This window comes from Pinus tabuliformis, chromosome 8, assembly GCF_031772625.1.
Source record: "Pinus tabuliformis cultivar Carrire ecotype Pingquan chromosome 8, CPIR1, whole genome shotgun sequence".
Classification (NCBI taxonomy): Eukaryota; Viridiplantae; Streptophyta; class Pinopsida; order Pinales; family Pinaceae; genus Pinus; species Pinus tabuliformis.
The window spans coordinates 1,504,127,974-1,504,134,115 of NC_142294.1; the positions used below are offsets into that span (position 1 = coordinate 1,504,127,974).

The window sequence follows — 6,142 nt, forward strand, 5'->3', positions numbered from 1 at the left end:
TAAATGAACTCTAAAATACATTTTCCCCTTGTAAATCATTTTGGTTCCATTGTTATTTTCGAAACATATTTCATCTCGGATTTTCATATTTGAGTTCTATTCATCGATATATTTATATTTGTTATTGGAAATTATTTTTGTTTCATAATGTCTTGGATTCCTTTACTAATTCTTTCTTTTGAATCTTCACCATAACGCATGCTCTAAATATTCCTTTGTAACTTATGCAAAGTAGTTGTGGAATATCTTCCTTTGTAACCCAGATAGATAGATAGTTGTAGAATATCTGTCCCTATAACTTATAGAAGCTAGTGGTGGAATATGAAGGTAAATGATTTTGTAATTCTCCATATAAACTCAAAAAATTACTAAGCTTACATGGTTTTTCTAGTAAGAGCATATGATAATTCCCAGTAAGATAAATAATTTTCACATTTATACTTTTTTTTATTCCTATTACAACCATACTAATACTTTTCCTATGCAAAAATATCAAGACATTGTTATAAAGAAGGAATTCATTCTTATTTTCCCATTATTCATCATAACAAAGAGAACCTATTCTACATTTCATTTTCCATAAATCAATATATATGCTTATATTTATTTTACTATCAAAACCACACACATGCAATCATAAAAATACTTAGTGTTTGTATTAATATTTATTTGTTTCTAATACAACACCTATATTCCTCATTTTCCATAAAACAATATATGTGCTTATATTTATTTTACTATCAAAACCACACACATCCATGGTTTATTTATTTTTAACAACTACATGCAATCATAAAAATACTTAGTGTTTGTATTAATATTCATTTGTTTCTAATACAACACCTATATTCCAAATTGTAGTTACTAGAATCTTATTTTCAAAACAACCATTCTAATAAAAAACCGACTACAATAATTTTTTGTTTATCTATATTATTGGGAATATAATAGGACCAAGCATGTTCCTCCCAACTAGTAAGTTGCGGCCATAACAACTCCCCTTGAGCCTCAGGCTTCTCTAATGTCTTAAATGTTTTGACTTAGTGGTATTTAATTATTTCTTTCACAAATATATTTTTAATACCATCATATTTTTAAGGTCTACCTCATTTTTTCAATACCTAGGATATTTTTAAATATGAAAATATTTCATTTTTCCTTCCTTAACATATATTTCTCTCTAGCCATGCTTACCCTTATCTTCCCATGTAGTGTAACATCCTTCTCTAATCATATTATCTCTTGGTGGTCATTATTCTCCCTAGAATCTTGTGGAATTTTAGAAGGTTACAACTATGAAAACTATCACTTTCTTCATTTTTGTCCACTACTTGGGAATCAACAACTTTAATACTCATGTTGTTTCACATTATATTTGTAGGGGAAGATTTGGAAGCCTAGACCAAAATTGAGCATAAGAAATTGAAGCTATAAGAGGATCGAAGGGGGACCATGGCTACATAAAAAGCCCCGTGGTACCCTAAAACTAGGAGCCATTATTGGAAATATCATTAATGTCTTCTAAATCCTCGAAAATCACCACAAACAACCACGAGCCAAAGGATAGATATTAAGTTCATTAGAGAGAAGGGGTTTCTCATTCCTTGTGATCCACTGGTCAGTGTAAACTAAGAAAGGTCAGAGGCCATTGAATCTACAAACTAAAGTTTTTTTCGAAAATCACAATGTACTACTAATAGCTTGACCCCCATCATAATTGTGGTCATAGAGGCTTCATGTACCACATCAATGGGAGGAAGAGAACTAGATCCAGAGTTTACCACATCTCTAAAAGAGATAATACCTTTACCAAAAGCAAAGAGTGATTTGAGATTTTGTGCTTCCATGAGAGCTGAAGGAGAGGACAAGGATAGAGAAAGAAATCCAAGCACAACATCAGAAGTAAATGGAAGAATTAATCTTGCAGAAAGAAGGGGTGCCACCAATGAAGAGGGAGGTTGACCTGAGAGGGGGAAAGAATGAAAGCAACCAACTAGGGTTGAACCCTAGTTTTCGTTGTGGAGAAAGACCATAGATATTTATCCATCCTTGCCCCACTTTAATTTTATATAATATAATGAATCAAAATTATCTCCACACACACACATATAATTTTAATTTGACATTTGATGTGCTAAGCTTATAAATGAGGTTAATTTATTGATGACTTTTTTTCTTTTTAATTCTTATTGATTGTATCGAGAAGCCTTCTAGAATTATATTTAATACTTTCATGTTACTTGGATTTCTCTACGAAAATTTAGTATTATCGTAAATTTTATAGTTTTGTTGTAATATGTATATTCTAGCTTAAATAAAATATAATAAAAAAAATTATTTCCCCCTTCCCCACATATACGAAGACATATATAATTATAGTTATAATTTTACATTTCATGTATAATGACAAGAATTTTTATTTGCCAAACCAACATTGAATAGAACAATTATCTATATATTAGTGGAATGTTATCATGACAATTGTGTGACGCTAAGTAAAGCTTGGATGCTCCATAGGATAGTTTAATTCCCCAAAAGATGACTCTCATCCTCAACCAATTCCAATAAAATTTGAGCTTGGATGCTCCATAAGATAGCTTAATTCCCCAAAAATTGATTCACATCCTCAACTCATCCCAATGAGATTTCAACTTATGACCCGATGAAGAGTCCTCATCAACCTACATCTCATGCTTATATGGATATGTATATTGTTATGGATATGTATATTGTTGTAAAAACGCATCACAATTTTATAAATGTGATTGTACATTTTGAAATAAAAATATTTAGAATAGAGAGAAATATAGTATACTGAGTTTATCTATAAGTCCACGACGGAAGATATTTTATTTCAAAACTTGTACATATTACTGTATTCTTTCGTAACTACCATTCTTAGAAAAACATGCAAATTTAAGTAATTACTTTTCGTTTTGGGAAGTTAGTGTAGCGTTCGGATCAGAAGTATAAGGAGGAATCTAAATTATTTTGATATATTAAATTATTTTTATACTTGCGTAAGGTTGTTTGGAAGATACTTGATTCTCAATAGACGCCGAGCGATTTCGTGATTGACTTATATTCTGATTTATATGTGGATGGTAGGCTCAACGTCGAATCAAAGGCCGGTGGGGACAAACAAACCTCGTCGTGCAAGGACGTAGTGCACGTTGGGTTTGAGCTATTGGTTTTCGATTTGTACATCCTGATTTAATTATCTACCGAGAAGGTTCAATACAGAGTACCTACAAAGATTCAGGGATCGTTTGGACGGTTACCCACGTTCGAACATGGATGGAAGTTTTATGGGTTCGCTCAGTTGTCGGACACCACCAACATTCTAGATCTCCAAGGATTCTGATAGTATTATAACTGTACCTTGAACATTTCAGTGCATTTCATTCGAATTGGGACGGCAGATTGACTGAACGATGCACATAACGATGAGAAGAGTCTCTTTAAATATTGTCATCTGCATGAGTCTGCTTTACTTGCTGCTGCTTCCTTTTGTTGTGGATGCATCATGGCCGCCGGCAGAACCGCACCCTCCACCACCACGCAAGGTTTTCAGTTTCAACAAAACAACTGCATACGAAAGCAGTTTAGCCCAACAGTTTTTGGTTCCTCAGAACCAGGCAAGGGCTCAGGTCGGAGAGGCACCACTGGTATGGGATGAGGATGTTGCTAGTTATGCACGGTGGTGGGCAGAGCAGAGGCGCAGTGACTGTGAACTGAAGCATTCGTACGGTCCGTACGGGGAGAACATATTCTGGGGAAGTGGAAAGAATTGGCAGCCCTACGATGCAGTTTTTGCCTGGGTGAGCGAGAAAAAGTACTACGACTATACAACTAATTCGTGCATCGGAGATGAGATGTGTGGCCACTACACGCAGATAGTGTGGAAGAACTCCAGAAGCCTGGGCTGTGCAAGAGTTGTTTGCTACAACGGTCAGATTTTCATGACGTGCAATTACTTTCCACCGGGAAACTACATCGGAGAGAAACCTTATTAGACCTGTCTGGGCCTCATACTCATTCTGAGTAATAATTTAGGGAGCCATAGTAGTCTGTGTAACCTTGACGCAGTTCTGTGCGAAGGTACCAATAATTAGCGACAGGCCAATAAGTCTACCTTGAGATCATAAGCGGCCTGAAGGAAAGGAGACAATCTGAATTTCTTGAAATCTACGTATTAGAATTTTTGCAACGTGTGTGCATTTTTGGATATTTCCACCATTTGTATTGATGAATAATCTGAATAATTTTTTTTTGATATGTGTCAATGATTTTTGTGATTTTCGGTTTTTCTTAAGCATACATTTCAATTAAGTTTTGTCAAATGAATTGGAGAGTTCTTGTCACAGCCCTATGGAGACTTGGATGGCTCACGTTTGGTGAATCCACGGTTTTTGTCTCCTTTTTGTTTCGCGTGTTTGTTTAAGACGGCCCTACTTAAACATCGACTATGCCTTTGCTTTCTTTAGTTAACTGTGTGCTGAGTACAAGTTCATATGTAATTTTTGTATTTTCAATGGAAATATTAAATAATTTTATATTTTTTCATAATATTTTTTTATTATCATTATATTAATAATATAATAATGATGCTTTTAAGGAATTTTGATTTTCAAATAAATACTCTGACATTATTTGATTTAAGAGAATATTCTTGGTTCAATACATCATCCAAGGGATGATATATGAAAAGCATTCAAACCTTTTGAGTTTCAAATCAGAGAATAATATATTTAATTTAAAATATCAATTATATTACCACCTGTCATATTGGAATCAAATGGTTTGCTTTGGTTGATAGCGTGTCACCGCAATCGGGTGCTTCACGCAATCCATATCACTTGTTTACTACATATTTAGAAATGAGACCACGAAAAAATCATTGAAAAGAATGTTGAAGTTTAACACATGGCTTTAATCAACCTCCACCCCACGTTAGACTCAGCGAGCATGGTTACCAGAGAAAGAACAATATATGGGAGCCTCAGTTTGGGTCTGCATATTCTTGCTACCACAAGATTTCTGGTTTGTCAAGATCTCATAAGTCACTAAAAGGAGGAGACGTGTAGGATATGCCTGGATATGCATTCACATGAACCTCTCGCAGCCACTCGTAAAATCAATAGATCTGGAGTATCACGATTCAATCTAAAGACATCCGTTAGATTACGAGCATGTGTATTTCAAACAACAAATACGATTAGAAAACAACATCTACACTAAAATCAATACATCTAGTGAATGTGGTCAAATAAGATTAGAAATCATCATCTACACTAAAATCAGTGCATCTAGTGCAAGCAATCAATTAGGATTAGAAATCACAATCCACACTGAAATCAATGCATCTTGTGGAAGCAATCAAATAGAATTAGAAATCACCATCTACATCGAAATTAATGCATATAGTGCAAGCAATCAAATAGAATTAGAAATCAACATCTGCACTGAAATCAATGTATTTAGTGAAAGAAATCAAATAGAATTAAAAAACATCTACAATGAAATCAATGCATATAGTGCAAGCAATCAAATAGGATTAGAAATCAACATCTACACTGAAATCAATGCAACTAGTGCAAGTAATCAAATATTATGAGAAATAAACATCTACACTGAAATTAATGCATCTAGTCCAAGCAATAAAATAGGATTAGAAATCGCCATATACCATGAATTCAATGTGTTTAGTGCAATAAATCTTCTTCCCTCTCTCCCCCCTCCATTTATATCTCCCTCCATATCTCCTTCTTTTTCTCCCTATCTCACCCCAAACATACACACACACACTCTCTCTCTCCATATCTTGCTTTTCACCCCTCCTCTCTCCCTTAGCTTTTCTCTTTGTATGTATTTTTTCTTCCCTCCCTCTCTCCCCTTGTAAATCCATCTCTGTTTTCTCCCTCTCTCTTCTCCCATCTCTCTCTTTCTCTCTGTCTCTCTCGCGCATGCTCTCTCTCATTATCTCCCTCCCTCAATCCTTATCTCTCTCCCCCTCTCTCCCCCATCCATATTTCTATCTCCCTCTTTCTCTCTTGCCCTTCTCTCTCTCTTCGTTCCACCTTTCACATGTCTTTTAGTTTATCTCCTTCAATGTAAGAAATTAAATAGGATTAGAAATAAC

General features: G+C 34.6%; 1 pseudogene; it reads left to right on the plus strand.

Annotated features, from left to right (window-relative positions):
- Positions 1-3,446: 3,446 nt before the first annotated feature.
- On the plus strand, positions 3,447-4,016 carry LOC149241552 (pathogenesis-related protein PR-1 pseudogene; annotated as a pseudogene).
- The last annotated feature ends 2,126 nt before the right edge of the window (positions 4,017-6,142 follow it).